General features: G+C 38.9%; 1 protein-coding gene across 41 annotated transcripts in view; it reads right to left on the reverse strand.

Annotated features, from left to right (window-relative positions):
• The window catches only part of LOC311439702 (uncharacterized protein), a 238,835-nt gene that overhangs the window by 184,957 nt on the left and 27,762 nt on the right, over positions 1–26,116 (reverse strand). For 6 of the 41 annotated variants that reach the window (XR_014694934.1, XR_014694944.1, XR_014694945.1 and 3 more), the window contains exons 1-4: positions 24,161–24,253; positions 23,639–23,753; positions 23,400–23,534; positions 5,196–5,229 (exon numbers count right to left, since the gene is read on the reverse strand). The exons of 22 other annotated variants lie outside the window; for them this stretch is intronic. The gene's annotated coding sequence lies outside the window, so the exon portion shown is untranslated. Of the gene's footprint in view, positions 1–5,195; positions 5,230–20,550; positions 23,170–23,399; positions 23,535–23,608; positions 23,754–24,160; positions 24,254–25,086; positions 25,111–26,116 lie in introns of those variants that run through there. 13 more of the 41 variants (XR_014694905.1, XR_014694906.1, XR_014694908.1 and 10 more) reach the window with 11 other exon arrangements.

The raw sequence follows: 26,116 nt of genomic DNA on the forward strand, positions 1-26,116 counted from the left end.
GACATTCAGCGTAAGATCCTTGAAATTGTGCTTAATTTCAGGTAAAAGTTCATTGGCCCAAGTACATGAAATGAAATGCAATTCCTCACAACCCCATGAAGCCACAGAGCATAAAGTCATTTCCCTCATCTCTAGTTTAAAATCGTTGAGGTTCGTGTACCATTTCACTTGGGAGATTCCCCAACAGCAGCAGGTCTTCAAGCATGTAAACACCTGCACTAAGCCAGTTCCTTTGTGATTTTGGTATTGAGACAAACCATAAATGTCACCATCTTCAGGAATCATAAAACTCTCACTGGGATTAAGATGGTAGGCAGCAAAGTAATGTCTATAGAGCCAGCAGAGGTATGTTGTCACAGGCACTCCCAAAAAAGCACCCGAAGTGGCAGAAGAGCGAATCCTCTGAGCAATTCAAAGGTTCAACATGAGGATTACACTCACGAAGCCTTTGAGTTTTACTGGTTATGTGGGATTCTCCCATAAGCAAGGAGTAAGTAATACTAACTGGTCTTTCAGCCGTCAGCTGGACCTGCAATTTTATTCTCCATAGTAGCACTACCTGCTCTGGGATACTTTAATACATGGAGAACACATACAGGCTTCCTATAAAAGCCACAAAAACAGCAAGCATATGATGATGTGTATCAATCACCTCAATATCCAGGAGTAATATGTGATTTCAACAAAAATAGAAGTATAATAAGAAAAAAAGTTCAGATATATTTTTTTCCTACTTTTTGTCTTGGTAAAACTAAAAATCATAGCTTTTTAAGTGGAAATTATTGAAAATAATTAATCCAGCCCAGTTTGCAGTTTAATTAACATACGTGACAGTACTACACTGAAAGCTATCTTTCTCAGTATAATAGCAGTAGGTAATCCAGAAGTCTCACCAAGAACAAGTACCAAGCATACCACAGCTGTCTAGTACAATATTTTCATTTCAATTTGAAGAGAATAAGAATCAGTAGATGGGAAGCCTCTCAAGAAGTTCAGCCTCTTACTTCTGTTTCTGCTGCTTTATTTTCCATGTCTGTGGCAGTATTTCAGGTTGCGGGTGCAACAATTGCAAAAGGAATAAGTGCCCAGAAGTTCAATTCTTGATGTAAGCCAACTTTGAACTCCAGAGAGTGATGGGAACTGTGCTGGAAACATCATAGCCAGAAATGCTATCCCAAAAGGTCTCATTATAGCTGCTAGGCAGCCCCAAAAGCAGAAGGAAGTACTGTGGTTAAGACACAGAAGCAGACCTACAGTCAGTTCATGCCTTCCAGACTATAAAAACACACGTGCCTGAGTAACTTTAAATATTCATCTATAAGTAGTATGAGTTTGAGAAATATTGTGGCTCCAGCTGCCCAGACTACAGCCCCCGAAAGAGCATTAGGGTTCCCCTAGAGCCCTGCACAGCTGCACCCCAAACTCTGCCCCTATTGAACACAGCACCTGAGGGGTTCTTGTAAACAGGCTTGAGAGCAACCCCAAATGGCTTGATACCAGGCATACCAGGATCTTTTACTCGGTATTTTCAAACCTCAGGCACAAGGGGACAGGGGTAAGAAGCATCCCCTCCTCACCCAGCCCAGCTCCTGCATTAGGGGTCCCTCTGCTCTTCTACCTCAGTGGTGGTGTTTGCCCTGCAGAAGATTCTTGGATGTTTTCTGACTTCCATGTTTAATTCAGCAATATATTTTAATAATTGTTATTTTCTAGGCAGAAACCTTGAAATAACAAGTCCAACAGTTTTTAACTCAGTATAAACTCTCTTGATATATAGACAAGTCTCTCAATACTACAGAGGAGGAGACAATTAGCATAAATTGCTAGAGAATATTCAGACCATTCCAGCTCCTCCAGTACTGCAAACTTTATGGTTTGAAGAAGGGGACAAAGTTTTCTTACCGAGGTGTATTTGAAAACAATGCTTTTACATTTCTGAGAAAGAATTGAGGTCTGGATAAACAACCAGGGGCTGGGGGGAGGAAGAAAAAAATGACAGTTGCTTCGGTCAGAGTGGTACAGAAGTTCCCCATCTCTGTTCCCATACCCCTCTGATCCAGACTCTAGACTGCCTTCACAGATGTTCACAAATTTAACTGAGAAGTTTGTCTTGCATCCTATAGTAATATTCTGCATACCCAAAAGCATTCAAAGCAGCAGCAGCGTAAAAACATTGCTCACAATGAGTTTCCATCAGTACCTGGTTAATTCACTAAAAACACGTTTCTAGAAAATCCAGGAGAAGTACAGTTAACAGAATATGTAGTCCAAAAACATGACAGAGGTCCATAGATAGGCAGCAATAGCATCACCAACTTTACACTCAAGTTGCTGGTGGCCATTTGAGCCATAGCTAACAGTAGAAGTCAGTGTCATGCCACCACACATTCCCCACCTACTTTTAAACCATAAGAACCATCAAACACTTTGAGACTTCTTTAAGCATACATGTGAGATCAGTCTATGACCTCCATGTTCCTGACATTGCCTGTCAGAGTCTCTCAGAACTGTTCACTGAGGACATTTATGATGCAGTACATGAACATTGCTAGTTTTGAGATCATATCTGAGCTCATAACACTTGGCCTCTTCTAGTGACTTCTGTAAAATGTTATTTTAGCCCTAAATTTAAATATATATATAAAAATATACTTGACACATTTTCTACAATGTTTTCTATAGAAAACACCTTTCAACTGCTCAGGGTTCTGTTTAGTTACAGACATCTGTGGGAGAAAGGAAAACAACATATCTTCTAATTACATTTTCCAATAACCTAAATTTTTTTTTAAAAAAGTATTTTTATAGCTCTTACAACGGCACTTTATAAATAACCTAAATAATCAAAGCAAACTCTTCAAGACCGTAAAAATCTCGGCTTTTGTCTCTTTCAAAATAAATCATATTACTCTGCACATAAAGATGGATAGCTAACACTCCCATAAGCAATAGACACAAAAGCCTACAAAATTTAATGGAGCATTTCAAATGCCTGGTTAGATGCCATGGTTAGAAAGCTAATTTTCAGACTAGCAGGCCACTAGTGGCAAACCAGTTCCCAATACAAAAATGTTTCAGATGGAAATTGCATGAAATGAATGATGCTTATTCATGGCCACAGCAGGCTGAGAAAAAAGAAATTAATTTAAAAAGTTCCCCCCACTTCCCTCTTCCATACCCAGCCCAAGAACATCTGATTTCTAAATCAATAGCTGTCTCTAGCCAAACTGAAGTGCTTGTACGACTCCAGACAGGTAATTACTTACAGGTATTGGATGGGGAACAAGCACATCAAGGGATATTTTTTACATCAATCTTCCTCCTTTTATGTTTTATTGTAGCCTTTTGGTTGTTTCAGAGATCAGCATTGAGAACATATTTTGTTCACTGGTAGGTACAACATAAAGAGCTACATGCTAGATACACAACTTTGTCCCCTTTTTCAAGTTCATGGTTGAGCAACAAAGTTTACAGGGAAAAGAGTTTTAAAGATGTTTTTAGATCAGTGCAAATTGAACTAATGTCATTTGAAAGGGAAAAGGGAAGATGTCATCTTAGATTGAAATAGTCTTTCATATGAAGAATACCTCCGTAAGCCCCTTCATGTATGTATAGAAAGGGGCACAGTGTTGCATTACATTAAGCTGTGTTATGTGGCAGAGTAAAGAAACACCATCGAGCCCCTCCATTAACAAAGACTGAAAGTATATATTCAGCCTAACCAAAATCTGAATGAAAAATGGCAAGTGGTCATGTAAGATGTTATTGCTAGAATACTTAAGGCTTTAAAATAATTAGCATCTAATAAAGTATTTATTAAAGGCTTAAGTATAAGACTAATTGTCTTCTTATTTTAAGGGCTTTTAAAAAGTCTCTTATCTGAAAACTTAACAGTTTTAGTTTTTGAAAGCATCTTAAAGTCCAAAAGATTTACCATTTATTTTGATTAAAGTACTATTTTCTCTGTGTGCATATGTACATTGCTAAGCCCATCAAAATTTTCAGTGAGAAAACCTGTTCTAACCAGATCTCATTTCCAGCATTAAAATTGCTATTTTTTAAGATTCAGAAAGCTTATCTCTAAAGTTCATTTTAGACAAAATAATAAGTTAAAAAAAATATTTTGGCAGTTAAAATAACTTTAATAGTCACTGCCCAGAATACTTACTAAAATAACTGTGCAGGACAGTATATGGACAATTATGTAAGTCATAAAATGTCTAAGCTTGTATAACATTTGCAAATCTTTCTCCATTTTCCTGTTTAGCTAGAATCTCTTGGCAAGCCTTTCTTCACAGAGAAGCAAGTTCTGTTATACAACCCCCCTGAGATGACAGTACTTTTTTATTAGAAGAGGATGTGTTTTAATGAAGTAGATGCATTTAGTTGCCTCTGGTGCTTTCTCAGGCATTCACAGCTCTCCCAGGTGATGAGTCAAAATTTGTATTTTAACAAAAGCAAGTACTCTATTTGAAAGGCACAATCCCTTAAAGCTCCTAAGTAGGTTTTTGTCTATAGTTTATTACCACCTTTACAGCCTTTTTTTTTTTTTTTAAACGAATATATGATGTTTGTTAGTTGAGGAAAATATCTGTATTTTCAAACTCAGTCGTAGAAAATACTACATTGAAACATAAATGCAATAATCACTTTCTGCAGGGTAATTGTTTCATCTACTTCACACTGATCTAATAGGACAAAACTGGTAGAAAGAACAAGGGAAATGCTTATAGGTTTTTTTATTCAACCCAGATCATTCTGACAGAGCGGGGATGGAAGGTGCAAAACTCTACACAAAAGTTTTCTAGGAATTACATAAAATCCAAGGAAGGGCTGCTGGGATACAACACAGCAAGCTCTGTGATATAATTTTGCTGTGTTCAAGCCATTTACACATATATTGTTCTATGGAGCTTTTTACAGAACTTTGCCTTTAAACTAGTGCAATAGAAATTTGATGGTCCTGATTGAGAATGGCTTTTACACTCAAAAAAACTTTGACAGTTTTCTCAAAGCTTATATATGGTGTTAGGTTGTTTCAGAAAGGTCTTAGCCCCATGGTTCTTGACTCAGAACCACTGAGAAGGACCTAGGCAAGCCCAGGAATATGGAATAGCTAAAACATCTTATCTTCACATCCCCTTGCATTATGATCCTCAGATAAAGAACGTTCCCTATCCCAGCTAGTTTCCCACCTTTAGTAATTGTCCATTACCCTTGCATACAGATCTGTGAAGAAAACAAAAGCAAAAATCACTTATAACCTGGAGTAAGTATTTGCAGGCTAACAGTGGTTTGCATGTGCAAGCCCAGAAACACTGTCTCACTTTAAAATGTGATCCCAGCCCATAGTTAGCAGCCAATCTAATAAAATCACTTATCTAAAGTAAAGCTTCTCTTACTGAATTATGTTACTGTAACTGTACAAGCACTGTGGCTGTTGTAGTAGTTTAATGACATGAAAGGGACTGATTCTGCAAGGTTCTGAAATCCCTACTTCTGCTGAAATCTGCCTCACATGGTTTACACCAGAGAAGTCTCCCCTGAATTCATTTCATATACCTTTTTCATATACCTTCTCAGTTATTTCAAAGCTCCTCTAACAACAGCTGCAAAACAAAATATAAACAAACATGAAAAGCTAGCATTTATTAGTGAAACATTGGATAACTGACAATGGAATAGCTGTCTATATTTATGAGACTTTGCTTTCCTTTTCCAATGTTTTCTGAATAGATTTGGACGTGAAACACCTCAATTTAAAATACAAAGTCCGCTGAACTGAGACATTATAATCATATTTGCTGATTGCTTTAGCAATTGTCTCCTGCAATCTTCTAAAGCAGTCATTAGATTCCCACTGACTGTATCCAGAATAGAAAAAGCCAACATGAACAGCCAATACATTTCATTTTTTTTTCAGTCCAGCTATACACACATCCCACATTCACACATATTTAGGTCCGAACACTCTGTAGGCTATTGTTGTTAAGCAAGGCAAAAAGATGACCTTAAGGAGCAAGGGCTGCTTTTTTAGCTTTTTACTTCACCATGAGCCAGAGATTCCTAAAAGGGTGCATCCATGGGAAGACAAAGGCTCGCTAACCATCACCCTAAGGATTGAGCAGAGCTATGAAAAAGGCTACAGAAAATAGGGACTGACTTCCCTTAGTTTAAATTACTCCTCTTTTCTGCAAAGTGATTGTAGACAGCTAACTTTGATAACACCTGGTGGGAGAATTTTCCCTTCTGGGAGCTGCAAGTTTAATTGCTGTTCTTACCTCCCAGCTCATCCCTATACTCTACAGAATGCTTCAGTGCTTGCATCTGTGTTGCAAAAGGGATACCCTATCCCCATGGAGACATCTTTTCTGGGAAAATAGCTGGAATTCACCTGCCCTCTCTACTACTATATACAGGTTCAGGATTGCATCTAAAAGGCATTTAGATTTAGAGCTTAGTGATATGGTTTAGTGGAGGACTTGTTAGTGTTAGGTCAGAGGTTGGACTCTGTGGTCTTGGAGGTCTCTTCCAACCTAGATGATTCTGTAATTGCTAAGGGTACACTGCAACTTCATACAGTAAACATGAAGACCAAGTTAGCCAGAAGTCCTTTGTACTCAGAACTGCAGTGCTAGCAAGATTTCTCTTTTTAATTATAAATGGCATTGGTTCACACACAGCTCTGCAAAAAATCCAGTGTTTTCTGCAATGCAACAAAATAACAGACCAACATTACCAGCTCCAACTGTTACTCCTTTGGGTGGATAGAGCGGTAGATCAATAACTGGACTACTGGATTTAGAGAGGAAAGATGGCTTGGGTGAGGAACACTCCCACCACCACTTTTTTTTTTTTCTTTAAACTCTCATCTCAATTCTACAAGCTTCATTAAAAACTGGCAAATACCAGTAAGTCTCAAAGCCTCATTCTCTACGCTTCTATACAGCCTCAAATACCTAGCCTAACAGGACAGTTCTAGTGGTTGCTAAACTGGGACAGAAAGCAACCTCATCGGCCTTCGAATATTCTAGCATAGATTAGTATGTTATTTAATTCTTAGATCTTATTTTTACCAATTTAACTAGCTTTTTAGCATCTGACCTTTTCCCACCTGCCTCTGATGGACTGAATCCAGCTTTTAGACACTAGAAAAATAGTCTAGTTTGTTATTTCTTACATGAAATGATTCTTTCTATACACACACACAATCCAAAAGAGGTGGACCACCACAGGGACTGCTGGCCACTTTTCCCACAAAAGCAATGACTGTCCGGGGGTTCACACACCTCTTCCAGGTCAAGATGCAACAGCCCTGGATAACTTCTAAAGCAGAACAACATAGAAAACACTGATCAATACATAAGCGTGCTAATAAAGAAAGTACCAAACACTGAAATAAACTATTGGGAAAAATGGGATTAAATATCCTTCACAGAAGGCTTTTAAGAAGCTCCTGTTTATGACAGCCTGTACTGTAGACTGGGATGTTCCTGGCATTGAAACCACTTGTTGTTTTTTCCCCTACTTTGCAGTTTAGCTTTGCCACATAATTGCCAGGTACCATGCAGATTGCTTGACATCTTATGGCATAACCTAGGCAACAGAGCAGGAGGGCCCCTCTACTTGCCTATTTAAAAAGGAAGCAAAAAGAAAAAAATTACCAGGGTGATCATCTCTATTTATGTAGAGTGGTGAGGAGGAGTAGAGAATGTCCCACTACTGAAAATAGCTTTTAAGTATATACCGTGCATTCATTAGCTTTGTTTACCTATGAAAATGGCCACATAAATTAGCAGTAGGGTAACCGGATAGTTAATACGAATAAATTCATTAGTTACAAGGCCCAAAGGAAGGAAAAAGATGTTTTTTCACAGAGGTTATTTTTCCAACAAAAGATAAAACGTGATAAGAGGAGGTTGTTTTCATTCTTCTGTTTACTACTTAAGCTTTTACTTTTCTCAGAGACCAACTTTTACCCAGACTGTCTGCCCAAAACAAGTCATTTCCATTTTATAAACATCAGGAAGAAAAAGTTCAGTCCTTCTAAACAGAGCTTTTGCATTTACAAAATAAGAAAATGGAACTTTCTAGTGCTATTTTTTCTCTGACGGTAACTTAAATGAGGTCATTTCCAGTTAAACTTTCAGCTTGCTGGAAACCAAATGACCATGCAGCCTGGGGCTCCTCACAATAAGGAGGCTGATCGGGATGTCACCAACACATCATGGTTTTGGACCTTCTACAGCTCTCAGTGACCTCTCTGTACCCAGCGCACCTCAATGCTGGCTCTGTCAGGGCCAAGTGTGGGCCACCACAGCTGTATCCAGAAGAGCTGTAACACTTCTGGCTACAACACGGGAGTCTGTTTCCCACACCTATCCCACATACTGGCACCATTTGGCGATCCCGCAGTCATACCCAGTGGCTTTTTCAGACCTCCTACCACATATACCCACTCAGATAAATCTCAAGCAGCAAGTTAGCCACAAGCGTAAAACAAGGACCCTGCAGTTTGTTCAATTTCAGTTATCTTCATTGTCCACAATCTGAAAGCTTAGTTTGTTTCTCCAGAAACAGATCATGATCTATCCCTGATTTCAGCAGAGACTGTTCAAGCAACCCATTACAACTGACAGCATGTTAGTCTTACAGTCCCTGCACCACCTCCAAGGCATGAAAAAACATCCATATGAAAATAATTTAGTCAGCTATCAGTTTAGAAGGGAAATACATATCCCTTAGTGACCAAGTGTGCTTCTTCCACTGAGATCTCACCTACAGCTCTCATTCTTTATACAAACATAAGCAGAATACTGCAAACAGGTTAAAAAAAAAAAAAAAAAAACACCTTGTGCATCTGCAGTCAGATTAGATGCTGGGTGGTCTGTTTGAGTGAGAGCAGAAATTCAAAGGAGCAGAATTTGAGTTTCTTTTATAACATTAACTGTCCAGGAAAAGGCACCCAGTCACTAGAGTTCAGTTTTTCTATTAAAATATTATCCTAATGCATCTCCAGGTTCCCAAATTATATGAAAGTAGAAAATTTAATTCTATACTCTTCAAATATAGAAATTAGAAATTACTGGAGCAGAGCAACTCCAACATACATAGGAAGACTTAAGCATTTCTATCATCATTAATTATAGACAAAAGCCTAAAAAAATAGAAGTATTTAGAACTCAAAACCAGTGCCACCTATTATTAGAAATCCTACTTCCACAGCCTAATTATTGAACATTGCAGTTCAAAAGTCTCATGAATTCTAGTCCTAAGTATTATCCAAGGTGATTTTTGTTGTTTTGCTTTAAATCTCAGCTTCTAGTAGCTTACACAGTTTTTACTGTATTTTACATTTCAATCTGTGAAAGGTCAGTTCTTGAACTGGACAGAACCTCATCATTAAGTTTGTCAGGCTCCAGCTACACGTTCATGAACATCATCTGTGACCTCACTGGGAAGCTCCAGACCATCGTTACAGGACTTTGGGACGAGAAGCAGAATAAATTACTTGCTTTTAAGGGTTTCTAGTTGGCAGCATTATTGGCTGCACAAGAATATAGGATGATTCTCCAAGGTAGAGCATTTTTAAGAAAACTCCTCTCTACCCTGTTTCACCTTATCCAACGGATCACACAAAGGTCTGGTGGTTTGCTCAGTATAACCTAAGCTTCACCAAGGTCCTTTTTTGGTATTTTAAATGAAGGCAATTTCAGGCTTACTTTAAAGAAAGTCAACAACCTGCCAACACAATGGGTCACTGACTTCTCAAAGCCCTTTCTCCCTGAAATAAGGGAGAATATAAGAGATGACAGTAAGGTTTGCAAGGTTAAGTAGCTTCTAAGAAAAATGCCAAATGAAATTTGACAGGAAGAGATCTCACAGCTCCACAACTTATGTCCATTAAGACAGATAATATTATTTAGAACTTTTTTCATCAGGCAGATGAGATAGTTAGGAGGGGTGTTGTGGTTTAACCTGGCCAGCAGCTAGGCACCACACAGCTGTTTATTCACCCTCCCTTCCAGCAGGATGGGGGAGACATTCAGATAAAAAGCAGGTTGACATAAAGACAGTTTACTAGGAAAAAAAGAGAAAAAATAATAATAGTGGTGATAATAAAAATAATGCATACAAAACAAGTGTTGCAAGATGAGCAATTGCTCACCACCAGTTAACCAATGCCCAGCCCAGCCTCAAGCAGTGGGGTACATTACATTATACAGTATGGGACATCCCTTTGGCCACTTGGGTCAGCTGTCCTGGTTCTGTCCCCGCCCAGCTCCTTGTGCACCCCCAGACTCCTCACTGGCAGGGCACCATGAGAAGCTGAAGAGTCCTTGACTTAGTGCCAAAACTGTTATCAACATTATTCTCATCCTAAATCCAAAACACAGCACCTTGACACTACTAGGAGGAAAATTAACCCTATCCTAGCCAAAACCAGGACAAGAGGAAACCATGACTTTTCTCCTAGCCGAACAGTTTGAAATTGAGTTAGCTGAAACTTTCCAGTAGCAAAGTTCAGTTGTGTCACCGATTTCCTCCCCCATTCTCCTTGCTCTGAAATAAAATCAACATATGGGAGAACTTTCTGAAATTCCTCCAAAAATTAATTAAAACATTAAGGGATAAATAGGACTTTCTGATGATAGAGATTTAATCTTCCCCTTCGTTCTGTAAAGTGAGATGTACAAAAGGACAGTGTCTTCCAATTCACTGTAAGTACCGTACCTCATTTATTAATAAAATGCTTTGTTTTTCAAGTATTTTCAACACATTTTCCCATAACTATCTTATCATAGAACAGCTGGGTTTGGAAGGAACCTTAAAGATCATCTAGATCCAATCCCCCTGCCATGAGCACCATGCCACCCACTAGCTAAGAGACAGACAATTTTAATTTCTGTTATTCCCCTCCCTAAAAAATCTAAGCCACGCCTGTATTGACTGGGTTCCCAACTTCCCACATGCCTAACACCTACAAGTGATTAAGTGTTTTTCTATAGTTATTCTAGCTTGTTAATTAAATAGCTTCCTAGCAGCTGAAGGCACAGAGCCAGGGATAGTACTTTGCGGTGGGGAAGGCAGCGTGATACTCTAAACCTGACCACAGTTTGAAGCAATTATTTTCCTAGACCAGCCTCAAACAAATTTCGCTGTATCTTTGCATGGCCTACTAGTACTGTGTTTCAAATTTCTGTTGTTAAAGCAGCACTTGGAGTTCCCTCTCCAGATTAGGCACTGGGCAGGCATAGAGGTAAAGAGTGTGCTGCTCACCACTCGTCATTTAATCGAAAAGCAAGAATACTGTGCCAGAAGCAGATAATGGCAAGTAAGCTGACTACATGAAGTACTAGTTTTCTACACATAATAGTAGTTTTCATGCCATTCTGCAAAGGAACAGGGAAGGAGGACATTGCAATTATCTTCCTACAATTAGAGAAATTAATTAAGAATAGAGAGATGAAGATTGTCAAAAAGGGAAGTTTCTTGGCATGATCAGGAAAAGGCAGAATATCCTCTTAATGCTCAACCCACTTTCTCAAGCTACTTCACTACAATGTAGAGATTAAAAATATAAGTTTATTTTTATTTTGACCAGAAGCAAGGATGATTAATCTGGTGAGCAGTTTCAACATCTAGTCACTTGTACAAAACACATTTAGAATCAAAGTATTTCCCCCCAAGCAAATAGATGCTCTGGTCCAAGCAGAAGTTAGTGCTTTGAAGCCTTGTGTCATATTGCTTAGGAGGTTCAGACAACCTTGAACTGGGCCACACAACTTGAGGTGGGGGGAGTGCAGAAAACAGTAGAAGATTTCCCTGTATTTTAAACAAGTTAGAAAGTTTTGAGAAATACTCCCAGGAATTTTTTTTTTTTAAAGAAAAAAAAAAAAAAGCTGACCATGCTGTAAAAGTTTTCTACTGACATTTGACAGAACAGGAGAGAATTTTGAGTAAAGGAAAGAAGTCACTAAATGGATTCCCTATTCTTTTGCAGACAGCAGCTTTCTGCCACTCAAACCATTTTCCATTATCACTATCACAGTAATGTAGATTTTTTTTTTCCCTCCTTGCAAAGAATATTCATCATTTATAGATAACCTCTCAGTTGTTTCTCCTACTAACAAGATTCCCTCCAAATCTCCATTTATCTCAGGATTCATGAAACTTTCATGTCATTCTTGTCAAGGAAGACATTGTTAACTTTCTGCATCAGCATAGCAGAGAATGGGGAGAGGTTTGTTCCTAAAATGAGTTTCCTCGGTTGAGCTCTGGCATTTTAAACTGTGAGGCTCTTTATCCATGACGTATTCCACAGCATCAACCACTTTGATTCTATTTTTTATTTGTTTTTGGGAGAAGGAATATTGAGCTAAAGCATTGTGTTCTTTCCCCTCTAAGGGAACGTCCACAAAAGATTACCTTATTCAGACCCCTCCCCTCTTCAGACCCTTCTGTTAACAGACAATTAACCATTTTTTAATTATATTCTTCCTTTTCCTGCCTTTCCTGAGCCTCATTCCCCAAGATTCCTTCTCCTTTCCCCCTTTTAAGTTTTCCTAAACACCTTCATACCTTGCAAACATTCATTATTCTGAGCAAAGGATTGGGAATCTGGACATATTTATATGTCTTATAAACATGCTACTTGAACTAGAAAATCACTGATATGAAGAGTTAATACATTCCTAGGATCATCCTCTGCACAGAAATACAACAGACAGCTGTCAGTCTGTACCAGGTGCCACTGGGGACTGAATGCAGACCTTCCCTATCTTTGCCTTAGTGCATGGAAAAGTCACACACTGGTCATAGCAAAGCTCATCGGATAAATCATTAGGTGAAACATTTACATTGAAGATCTGTCCTTTAGTTGAACGTGATTTTGCCAAAGAATGCTTATAAACACGCAGGCTATTTCACATCTCCCAGAGACCACATGCATTAAAAATAATATGTACCTTCACAAAGAAGGCTCTTACCCTTTGAGTAGCCCCATGTAATGAAACAGAGTACATTTTTCTGAGTACCATACTTCCAGATTTTCATTTGGGAACTTGGATAGAAGGAGTTTGTATGGCTATCCTCCATTTAAAAACTTACATGACCATCTACCTTTTGAAAACACTTGGAATATGTTTTGAACACCAGAAGTATAAGTAGCTTGCAATTATATTGTCAACACCGCCATTATAATGTCATTTGCATTTAGACCTTCTGCATTATTTCATTTGACCTCCAAGTTCTTGTCCTGAGCAAAATCATAATTCACAGATCTCTTTCCTGAATGACAATAGCTAATTCCAAGCCCATCACTGTGCACTTTACAGTTAAGGGAATATTACTCCCTGCATTCATTACTTCGCTTTTGCTAAACAATTATTCTGCCAGTTTTGTTCAGAAAACCAGAATCATGAAATCTTTCTGCAAGTCTTAATTATTTTTGAAACAACTCTCCATTCTTTTGCTCACTTTTTCCATATCGTTACGAACATATGGCTTTCCACATTACAGAAACTGATTTTTCATGTTTTTTAAATCATCTTTCAATGTGTCATTTACATGATAAATGATAGCTCCGCTTCTACAAAAATTTGAAACCAATCAAAATCTTTATTTTTTAGGACACCAGTTACACTACAGCACGCAGATCATTTCATACTCTAGCTCTTAAGATACAACCTAACTTCTCCATGAAAGAACACATTAAAATCAACAGGCACTTTTTAATCACACAAAAAAAAAAAAAGCAGCATTTTTCCACTAGGTTCCATAATTGTGTTCTTTCTTTAGAAATCCTGATGGAGCATTCCTAATGTAGGCATGTGCTACATTCATCCACTTCTAAGCATTTGATTGCTTCCCTTTTAGGAATGGGGTCTAGGCCTTTACCTCCCTTTTCCAGTAAGAGCAGCCTGTTTTTTCCCAGCTCTAGTAAGAACAGTCTGTTCCTTAAAGTATAAAATCCTGTATGGGACAGGAAAAAAGGGGAGGACAGTAAATTAAAAGCAGATAAAGACGTATGCTGTAGAAAGGAACAGCAACACAAGCTTGGTTAAATGACCTCTTTGTACTTTGATGGTGACTTTTGACAAGCTTTATGTAGAAGCCTGTTTTGTTTGGGGTTTCTGGTGATTTTCTCTGGCTAGCTCAGATTCTGATGCTTGACAAGGACAGACAGTAATTTGTCCTATTCCACAAAGAGTTGGTGGGCTCCACAATGTTTCCAGGAAAGATAAATATATCATTGTGTCCTCATAGCACTTGTAATATAGATATGAAGTTTAAAACACAGTCAACCTCTAACCCACAGCAGGACAAGCATCCAGCTCAGCTCCAGCTGCTAGGCTGCAGATTGAATACTGCTGCTGTCACAGTGAAAGACCTTAATATCCTTAGACCTGTTATTAGCACAAATCTAAGTCAAAGTGTGTTATGTCTGCTTACTTTTATTTTCCTGTTCTTATTTCATGTGCTCTTCTCTGATGCTTAGCCAAACCTGTAAAAAATAATGACCACGCTATTTGAAAAGCGACTAAAGTTACCGACCAAGGGTGATACAGTGCTGTTGACATGAGGGGCTGATTTACATGGTGACAAGGTCAGGAATTCACTAAGACAAAAACATTATGTGAGGTAGACAAAGTAATACCTCTCACTAATGCTAAAATATATATATACACACACAAACCCTCTCCCCCCCAGTTCCTTACAGTATGCATACACTGGTCCTAATAAATGGAAACATACATAAAGCCAGTAAATTATTCCCTAGATAAGTGCTTAGTAGCTATTCACCAGATACAAATACATTTAACTAAGTACTTTAATCCCTGAGAGGTACAAAGCTGAGGCTGTAGGATCTCTATTAGCTTTAGGACTGTCTGTATTCAAGCAAAGTTACTGCTCAGTTGTAATTAACTGGAGGAGGTTCAATCCTGTTCTGATGCACCCCAAATTGAGTAAATCTAAGACCTGTGGCCTGAGCCTGGTCACAGCTGTCTTCTCGAGGAATGGGGTGAAATACGGGCAAGAAACGTTAGTTATCCTTGGATAACCTGAACACACACAGCACAAGTGCTTTGTGGTAATCTTCCTCTTACAGGCTGATAATCGGAGTGCTAGTGAGTCATGGAAAAAAGAAGTTTGTTTGGGATTTGGGTGTTTAGACCAGAGCACTAAGATCAAAAATATTAAAGATAAACATTAAAACAGCTTGTAGCACAGACAGTTGCTGTAGACACGGGCTGCAGTAAGGCATTTTTAAGAAAGTTTCAAATTCTTTCAAATTCAGGAAAAAATAGACAGTCAATATCTGATTATCTCTGATGAAATATTTCTGGTCTTACCAGAAGTGTCAGAAGTATGAGCAACTGGGATATCCATAGATCCATAAAGATCTTGGATGTTTCTGTCAGGTATATGCATGTGCACATCAGCACTTCCATCAGAAACAAGCACGAGGCTTAGAACTGAGGCAGCTGAACTCAGCCTCTCTCCATTTTCTGGAGTGCATTCAAGGCATAAGGTGGGGCCAACCAAGCAGTGTAAATCCTGATCTTGAGAAAGATCAGGAAATTAGTATTTTCAGAAGTATTTAGTTCTTTGGTGTACAGTGCTTGCAAATGCTCTGGGAAACCAGTGGATGTGTTATATCAGCAAAGAAAGAGTGGCGCAGCAACTGCACACCTATAATTTCAGTGATAGCTCCCTTTTAATTCCCTCGATGTCTTGGAAACAACTTTAGATAACGATGTTATTTCCAGACTCAGAATTTGTGGGAAGAAACAGACCAGAGCAGTCTAGAGAGCTGCTGCTAAGCAAGCTGGAATCCACCCACTCAAAAAAGGGGAGCAAATAAATGCTTCTTAGGGTCTCCTCAATCACAAGAGCAATAAAGCTATATCCTTCCCCTCTTCCCTCCACTTGTTTTTCTCTTTTGTGTTTGTTTTCCTTTTTCTGGTATTTATTATTTGGTTAAGAATTCAGGGGTTAATCACATTTCCGATGTTTTTCTAGACATCTTACATGCTATGTATATTACTGTAGTACCAGGGGGCAGGGGGAACAGATTCAGGTTGCAGCATAAGGGAAAAGAAAAACAGCAAATACAGATTGAAGAAAGGAAGCAAAGATGAATATAGGACACAGGAATAACAGATACCAAGACGTATTAAAAACAGATGACAACTCTTGAATAGTTCAGCAAATATTGTAATTGATTTAGTTTTCTCTTTCAGAAACTCTCTCTTCAAACTCCTGAACAAAATCATAACCCCAAAAAGGCTGCCTTTAGTTTTGGATCCAGAAGGCAATAGGAACACTCACAAGCACGTTTCTATTTTGGTGGAGACAGAATAGAAACATAATGCATCTCTTCATCTTTGTTTCTTATGCCTATAATCTCAGATTTATTCTCTATCTATAATTGCCAGAAACAATCTTTCAATAGAAGTGATACAATACAACAGTGTTTGAAGGTAAAAGAGTGAGGATGGAGTGGGAAGTGGAGGCGTTTAGTAAAAGGAACATTAGTTTGAAGACAATCGCGCTTCCTCCCATACTGATAAGGCAACCATTAGATATAAAGAAAGCATTTCTGTGCAGGCAACACTCCAGATTTCTGTACCTTTATCAGAAAAATACAGCAGTTGTATTCCTAATGGGGAAAAAAAGAGCATTTATTCACACTTTAAGAGCAAGCCAACTGTCCTATCTCATGGTAAGGCACATTATGCCTTGTAGTTAAGCAATAAAATATTCCTCTGTTCATGATTTCCCTGCTGCTTAAATTCAGAGGTATATGAAGTGAAACAAACATCACCAAGGGCCAGACTGTAATCCCCTTAGAAAGGAAAATCCACTGATATCAGCAGCCAACCTAAACAATTCCCTTCCACACCCTCTGCCACAGCAAGATTTCCAAATCTCTTCTCAATGAAGAGCAGTTCAACTGGGGGGGCTGGGGATTAATCCTGATCTGGGGATTTATCCTGTGTGCCCAGCATGTGTCAGATAAGCAGTGACAGATGAGGGGTACTATCACAAACTGCTCCAGCAGAGCCTGGCCACCTCAGCTGCTGTGGGTTGTCACTCCCACCACAAACCACCATATACGGGTTGCTGCCCCATGCAGCCCCAGCTCTTGCTTGGTTTCATACTGGTAGGCTTCAGGGGTGCTGGCACGGGCATAGTTGGACAACTCCACTGCTCTGAGCCCTTTCTCTAAGCTCAGGGGAGGCACATTTAGCCAAGGCATCTTGCTCATCAGCACAAACCCAAAAGCTTCTCACAGCACTGAGCCAGTCCTCTTGTATATCAGGTTCACTACACCACAGGAGCTTTAGGATTATATCCACACAGCTGAGGAATTAAGTCTCCCCTTCCACACGTGCTTCTTGCTACAAATACCAACTCTTTTTAGAATACAAGAAAGCTCAAACTGTAGCTGCAAGTACAGTCCTATTAGTCTTGAATTCAGTCTGAATTGACAGAAAAGATGAAAGGAGGGGGTTTCAGCCAAGCTTACTCTTGCTGTTTTGTAATCCTAAAGGCTAATACCTAGCTGTGCTCCAGATGGTCAGGAATCCCACAGCTTTTAGTGGGTCTGGTACTGCAAAAACTGTTTCTTAGAGTCCTAACTTCTGGACATACATCATTAAAAAAGTTAGCTTTATGGGAGAACAGAACACAAACATTTAAAGGCATTTTCCAGAGGAACAGCTTTTCAGCACAGCATGAACCAACAAGAAAATTGAAATAAATTAGTTTGTTTGCACACTTTTCATTCTTCTGAGAACTTCCCCACTTGTACTGATTTACCTTTCCATCACCATACCAGTGCTCTACATTTCTTAGAAAGCAGTTTGAATGGCTCAAGCTACTCAAAAACCCTCTGCAGTTTTGTGGTCATTTGTACTTGGGTAAAAACTCTGCTTCCCAGCAAGTGGGTCATCTCCCTGTGCCTGGTGAACACTGACATAGCTCTCTTCTACAACTGCACTTAAGTGTCTCCAAAGCACGGATAGTGTCAAAGATTCATCTTGGTGAATCCTAATCCCGCTTTGATCTCCCATGCTCCTACTACTGTTTAAGAAAACAAGGACGGAGACATGGCACTTCCTACAGCTTCTGTGAAGCCTCTGTGGACACTCCTGCACTTCACTCCAAACAGACCTGGATTTTGTTGTCAATGTGCTGTCATTTTTTCCTGTTTACTCCCCTTCCTGCCTCCAAGCTTTGCTGACTCCACTCTTCCTTGCTTCACCCACTTGATCCCAGTCTCTTCCCTTTCCCTTCAGAGAAAAGCACTGCATTTACCAACCTCACCATAGATGCCTGTAATCCTGGTGAATGACACTAACACAAAGCAACAACTTTCCTCTTTGAGCCAAATTTTCAGTCCCTCTTCCCACTTAACACTCATCACAAAAATGTTGTTAAAGCAATTTGCAAGCAGTACGAGAAAAAGCAGTGCTCTGCACTGAGGTGCACTAGTCTTTCTACCTGTAGAAGTGGATGGAGTCTGTGCTCCCTGCACCTCAATGCTTTCTAGCAACTACAGATCAATTAAATGCCTACAGTCTCAATTCCCACCCAAACACAAGCTCAGTTATTCATCAGAGAACAGACAGTAGGCTGAATTCTTTTTAAAACCATGCCATTTAACTTGTAATTTAGCAAACATTAGATTCAAATTGCTTTCCAATTGCTAACTCTACTTAAAGAGCTTTCAAGGCTTTCACATCTGAAGTTCAGCTGAACAGGTCTACAACTGAACCACCTCCTGCACAAAATCCAGCATAGTCCCATCTCACATATGACCTCTAAGACTTATTTTAGTCTCACAGAAGAGCTTTAAGTTTCTAAATCAATGTTTAGAGTTTAACTTCCTGTTGTGCAAAAAGGTGACTGGTGAATAATGGTTCCTGCTGCAGCATTCAAACACCTGAATTATGTGTAAGAGGTACTCATGCTTACAAAGCCAGGACAACTTCTCCCCAAGAGGGAAAGATAACAAGCCACCACTGATACAAACACTGTAAGCAGCTACATTTTTTTTTTTTTTAAACCAACATCCCTCCATATTTCCTGATCTTCTAGACTTAATCAACAAATTATAATTAGCCGATACTATCATTTGTTTTGGAACAGCACCAATGAAATTTCATCACAGACTGTCACCACTTCATTCTCTCTGCTTCCTTCTACATCTGCACAAAATACCCACATTCTTACAATGGCCAATCTGCACTTTCTGTGCCAAACCAACCCCAAAATGCTTTTCGCTCAGTGTAAGTCATTTTTCTTAAATGTTAAGTGTCTAGAATAATTCCTAACCTTTTTTTTCTGAGAGGTCTTAAGGCACTCAAGTCCAGTTTGTGCTCCACTGTCCTAAGCAAAATAAATGGAGTCAAAATGAGAACCATCACCACCTCACAGAGCTTGAAATCTCAGGAAAACAAGCTTTAGACATATTGAACAAGGCTGGAGAAAAAAAAAAAAAAAAGGCAGCTTCTAGAAGTCTCTGCCTGAGCAGGGAGAAATCTGGTGATTTTTAGGAACTGCTGTTAAGTTCAGGCATATTATGTCTGCAAGGCAGCTTGACAGGAAGGTTTGTGACCTGAGAACAGCTTCATCATATGAAATGCTCATAAATCACTATCTCTAAATTACTTCCTTTCCAGACTGCCTTAAGTGCAGGATTTGTAGGGTGCAGGGTTTCAAGACAAGTTCCTCAGACAGCAAGGTAGGGGATAGTGTCATGCCACTGGTTTGGTAGCTACCACATCCTTCAGGAACAGCAGGGAATCCCACGGGTGGATCTTCGCTGTAGTCATGCCCAAACCTGACCACATAATTCTAAATTTCTGTCCAGCTGCCTGCAGTCACTTCTGCTCCTCAGCCTAAACTCTGTTTTAAGCTCTTCCTCACTTTCCAGCTTTTGTATAAGGTCATCTTTGGCCTTGCGGATGGTCATCTCTTGTCCCAGCCTTCAGTTATACATTTATCTGCCTTTTAAAACACAGCCAAGGTTTGCAGGCTTAAGTACAGGGGCATCTACCTTGATATCAAATCCCATTAGAGACAAAATGCTGCAGTTTTTGCACTGATGTAGTCAGCTAGATAAATAGCCATTACCACCATTACCAGTGCCCATTAGCTAACTACTTCACTCAAGACGCAGGGTTTACTACAACAATGAGAGGGACCCAGATTCAAAGTACATTAGCTATTCTCCTTGGCTGATCTATTGCACATGGAAAAGCCAGGGTATAACTCATTTTACTTCTGAGAATTAAGCAGTTTACCTAACCTTTTCATCTAGATTCAATTACCTATACAACAAACTTGAAAATGAGGTCACTAAATACCTCTGTAGTGCTAGAGTTTAGGGTGGATTCATCTTTCTTAAGCATGGATGGCTTACAATACTTTCAAAAACTCTCACCATGAACAGCATTAGTCTAAAGAAAAACCCAGGTATGAGTACAAGGAAGCTTGTATTTTCAGAGTACATTTTAAAAGATATGCAAAGAAAAGTTATTTTTTTGCTTTTATTGTGGACCAGAAAAACAGGACGTTCAAATTCCACCTTTCATCCAAATTCATGATTTGGCCTTCAAAAGCACACATACAATGGCTACAGTCCAGTAACTATTATTTATACATTTAGAAATGTTTCTGTGATTATTAGGCAGTTTAAAAAAATCTAAGTGTAGGTTGTTTAGAAAGAGTAGAAATGTTCACTTTCCCCTGAGAAAGCTTTCCAAATTACAATAAGGATAAAACAAATAGGCTCTAAAGAAATATAACAGATCCTATAGGAACAGTGATAGCAACCTGCAGAAACTTATAGAAACAAGATTATACTCCGCAAGTTTTCCTTAAATCAAGTAGAATTGAGGTAATAATTATATCCTAGATATTCAGTGTTGCAGCGTACTAATTTTACATGTCAACACGACACCTGCTACAAATTACCATATTTCACTGAACCTTACTGGGGTTTTCTATAAGGACAGATAAGCTTAAAAACAACTTCGATTTTTCAGCTTTTCTAAAGAGACCAAACATCTCATGAGAGTACAATATTGGTTCCACGTGCTTATGCTTGACTTTTTGCTGCTGAAGGTCATCCCATTACATAGCCAATACAATTATAGCTGGATAAAACTGTTCTAAAGCATGTTTCGTCATCTTTACTGCAGAGGTATTAGACCAGCAAATAGCATATGATACATAGTAAGACATGGCATGATGAATCAGTTAGGTCGTTGAGCCATAAGGCTATCCAAGACAGAAATTAAGCAGGGCAAAGGAGACAAAGATGTATCATACAATCAGATCTGAAGAGATGGAAAGCTAATGAAGCAGAGAGAAGAAAACTGAAATATTTTCAGAGGTGTGATGTTGAGTATTATTCTGAACAAGAGCCATTTGCTTTTCTTGATACTGGATGGCATTCACATCTCATTAAGTCAAAAGGATAAATGTTCCAGTGTTTCACAAATGTGAGGTGCTGCTCACTGCGTTACTTTGACTGGTGAAAGCAAAACTCTGCTTCAAGCCCTGATCCTGAGAAACACACGATAAGGTTTAACAACTATAACTCTTGGCTTTGGCAAAGTCTCAGCAATGCCAGTGAAAACACTCAGGAAAAGAAAATACTATCTTTTAAGAACATTAATTATTTGGCTTGATTTCCATTATTCCACTTTCAGTGCATTATAACCAGAAAACACACTTTACATACCTGAAAGTAGTTGTATCAAGAGACACAACAAGCATGTCACTTGACTGAAACTTTACTGTGGAAGTGTCTCTGATACAACTTCACGTAAGTGATTATATGCTTAGTAATTCTAGAATGGCGCTTCCCAAACTAAGCACCTCCAGTCCAACCACAAATAGTAGCAACAGATACAAGTGATGAATATTCAGACAACACCTGCATGCTGCCTTAACCTTTCACATGTTGATCATACACAGCACACATACCAGGCTGCAAAATCCATATTCTAAAGCTAACAGCCAAAACCATCAGTTTTCAAGAGTTGATAGGAGAAAAGAGCCTGACCTGAATGACAAGTTAATTGATACCCCACCTCCCATATCCCAAGAATTTGGGAACTAAGTTCTGGCATCTGTACAGCTGCCACAGCAGCCACTGAGCATCTATTATTTGTCTAGAACATTCCAAGACTTGAAATTCCTGCTATTAACCAGATCTCTGGCAGTACTTTGCGAAGAAGCTTAAGACCACAACATACTAATACCATTTCAGTTGACTTCTCACTTTATCATTTCCTACATAATCAGAAAAATACATTTTGTATCACACAGCTCAAGGTTTCAAGAGGGAGTTGTTCACCATGCTCTTTGCTCTGAGGAACATCTTTCCCAAGACATATGTAACAAGCCCTGTCAGATGAAAATAAGTAGACACTGATCTGTCTGTTGTGATATATAATACAGTCAAATTCCAGGTACAAGGCATTAGACTTCCAGGTAGAAAAAAACAGATGCTTTTTAACTAAAATGCCAAAGTAACAAGCGTAAAGTACTGTCTGTCTGCTTTTATTCTTCAGCTATAGTAGTTTTACACCAGCACATTTCAGCAGGCTCATTTTTTTTCTTGTAGAAGCACAGATAGCAAACACTCAGCCTGATTTAACCATTCAACAGGCAAAGGGGTAGAGGCCTTACAAAGCCCAGGTTTTTGTACAATTCAAGCCTCTCATTCGATGACCTACATTTCTGCAAGCCCTGCTTTGCCTCCTAATTTATGTAAATTGGTACAAACACCTGAAAGACTACCAACTTGAGACACACACACCTGAGCAAAACAAACTAGCAGCAACAAAAGAGATGAACAGCAGTTTACAGAGTCCATGAACCAGCAAATTACTGTCTGTTGAGGAGTTGCTTTCCTTTGCTCATGATGGATACCCACAGCTTCATTAGGAAGCTCAACACTCCAGTCTCATTTCACAGCTCACAGATGTTCTGCTTGAACTCTAATTATCTTCATCAATCTGCAGTTCAAACATCTGTAGTAAGTAGGATTGTTGCTCAAGTTGCCCTGCTTCTGCTGGCTACTTAATTCTCCTCAGAAGATTTTCCTGCCCTCCAGCTTAACAGCTCCCAGCGTTTTTTCCCCTTGGAAGTAAAATCAAGGAAAAAAAAAATCTTGGGTTCTTTCCACAAGAATGAATATAGCAGAGCCTCAAAAAGTTCCCCAAAACAGAAGCACCCTTTAGTTAGCTCTGAGTTCATGCTTTACACCTGTTACTGCTCTCAGAACATTCCCTGCAATAACTTGAAATGTTTTTTACACATTAACTTATAGTACATGACAAGTAATGGGAGAAGCACTGTCTTCTACTTACAGTATTGAACTTAGGTTTTCCTCTTCTGAGAGAAGCAGGATCCAAGCGCACAGATCACCAGTGCACTGAACAGAAGAATTCAGCTGGAAAATAACACAAGTTGTCCTTTTTGTTATCTCCATTAGTGGCACTTCCCTGCATGGCACACACAAAATTAGTCACAACAGCATCCATATTAAATACACTGGTGACCCATCCTGGGCAGTTACCTGCCCATGCATTCCACGTCTTGTGCATACCAAAGCATCACCAGTAATCTGTAGGCTTCACAGGATCATGAACAATACTTGTGTTGCCTGCAGTGTGCTGCACTCTTGTGCAAGCTTCCTGTGCCTGGAAGAAATATTAGAATGCCTGCAAGGTGCAGGTTGGGATAACCATTAAAACCTTTACTGTGGAGATTTTTTTTCTATCCAGCTGGTCCTAGATGTTTTCCTGGGCTTGCTAGGTGAGGAAATTGTTTGCTTTAACATTTCCTTCCTTAGCAATTCTGAAAACAATTGAAGTAGTTTAGAGATCAGTAGAAATAATGCATAAAAATTCATCCCATCCCTAGAGATATTATAACATGCTCTTCTATAGCAATACTAAAATACCAGATGCAAGCCAACAGCTGTCAGCTTTAGTTTCAGTTAAACTGTACAGGGTTTAGAAAAAACTGACCCTGATCTGCAACCAGAGCTTGGATAAGAGTCATACACATTTATTAGCTTGAAGATATTTAATTAATCCCACAAATGGGAGATAATTTTGAGAAGTACCTCTCTCCAAAACAGCCTGTGGATCTCCTATCATGGAGAAAATAGTTTTCTTTGTTCCATGCTATTTTCTCTAGCAGAGGAGATAGAATGGGCTGCTCAGAAAAAAAGAAATCTGTCACTCAATTTTGTACATACACAAAAGATGAACCCTGCTCTGAAAAGAGCACACTACGCTTGACAAAAGGCAAAGACAAAAAGCACAAGGTAACTATTCAAATAGAACTTAAACATGCAAAGCAAGCTCATTTTTTAGACAAGTAATTATTAGCCCAATAAGAACATTTAGTGAATTGCACTGTCCTGTGAATATGCAATTTGTTTCTAAATTATAAGGTCTATAGTAAGAACATGTTTTCTTAGCCCTTTCCCACCTACTGAGCTGTGTTGTATACACTTTTGATACTTCACCAATGGACAAGTAATAGTGATAAAGCTATGTCATTTCCTGTTCTCATTAAGGCTAGAAAAAGCAGGGAAATAGAACGTTTTTATTTTGTCTCCCTACCCCCAAATCCTGTCACCTATTTGGTTGCCTCTCTAGAGGAAGCTGTAGGCGTGTTCACCAGAAAAATAAAATTTATCTATAACAAGCTTCACAAAGTAATTACCCTACTTGGAGTCTGATTGTGCAGTTGTTTCTTACTGATATGTTTGCAGAAGAACTAAATTAGATAAGACTAATTAAATTCATTAGAGATTATGAGCATTCAGGATCAGATCAGGAGTGAAACTGATTTCCATCTACGATTACTCAAAGTGCTAAGAAAAGCACATATATGAATTAACACCCATGGATTGTGTTTGCCAGCGATTGCTGTAATGGGGGTGGAGAAAAAAGCACTAACCTATGCTCTTACCATAAAATCAATGATGTGCACCATTATCATAAAATTGCAGCAAACAGCTGGAGCCTTCACATTTCCTACCTGAATTTACATGCTCCACAGCACCTGTAGGTCACAGCACAGAAAAAGATAATCATTTGCTTCAGGTAGAGCACGCAAACAAAAGCTAAGATTACAGCTTGCGTAGGTTTTATGCTTGCATTTAGTTGCCTTTTGAAGTATCTAATGCTTGAAATGCTAAAAATTGAAGGGATTTAAGACATGTTTTGATAAGACCAAAATGTTTTGTTCAAATACCACTTATGAAAGTTCACAATGCACATTTGTGTGCTTTTACCCCAGAACGACATTTTGCAACACAAATGCATTTTCTTCTAGAGCCTCCAGCCAGCTCATGATTCATGGATTTTATTTTTTCTAGTGCCATCAGGTAAATGATTGGCTACCAAGCTCCAGCTACGGGCTTCCTGACACTATCAGCACAGCCAGAGGCTAGCAGTCTGCCCCATAGTTCCAGCAGCTTTGCATTCAGGCAGTTGTATGTAGAAATAGTCACACTTTAGGTCATCCTTTGTAGCTCCCAGTATCTTCAAGATGAGGGTTTATGTAGCTACATAGGAAATTTTCCAGAAGGTAGTCTGAATGTTTTCTAGTAGCTTCTCTGTGGACCCAGAAGCCAAAGATCAACAGAACAATGAAATATTGCCAAACAATAACTTTGGAAAAGTCAGACTTGACTAATGTCTCTGAACTGTAGAAACATGTCAAAAAGCGTAGAAAGATTTTTGCCTGTAAACATTTTATCCATGCCATAGAAGTCTACTCAAGAGTATTTATTGGAGTCCAAGTTCAACCAATATAAAAGTTCAATTCCGTGCATTACCACAAGCTTGACAGCCCATTAAACATCTAATGCATTGAGAACACTTCTTGTACCCAGCTAAAACTGCAACATATACTTTTGGTGGCAATAAGTCAGCTACTTGCTCACTTTTAAACTACAGGAAGATTGAATGGGCGGTAATTTTACTATGGCTACCCAATATTAGTACTACTAAAATTAAGTGACTTCACCAGAATATTTTCTGCAAAACTTGCATGAAGACAACAA

Source organism: Aythya ferina (genome assembly GCF_964211825.1).
Source record: "Aythya ferina genome assembly, chromosome: 7".
NCBI classification, from domain to species: domain Eukaryota; kingdom Metazoa; phylum Chordata; class Aves; order Anseriformes; family Anatidae; genus Aythya; species Aythya ferina.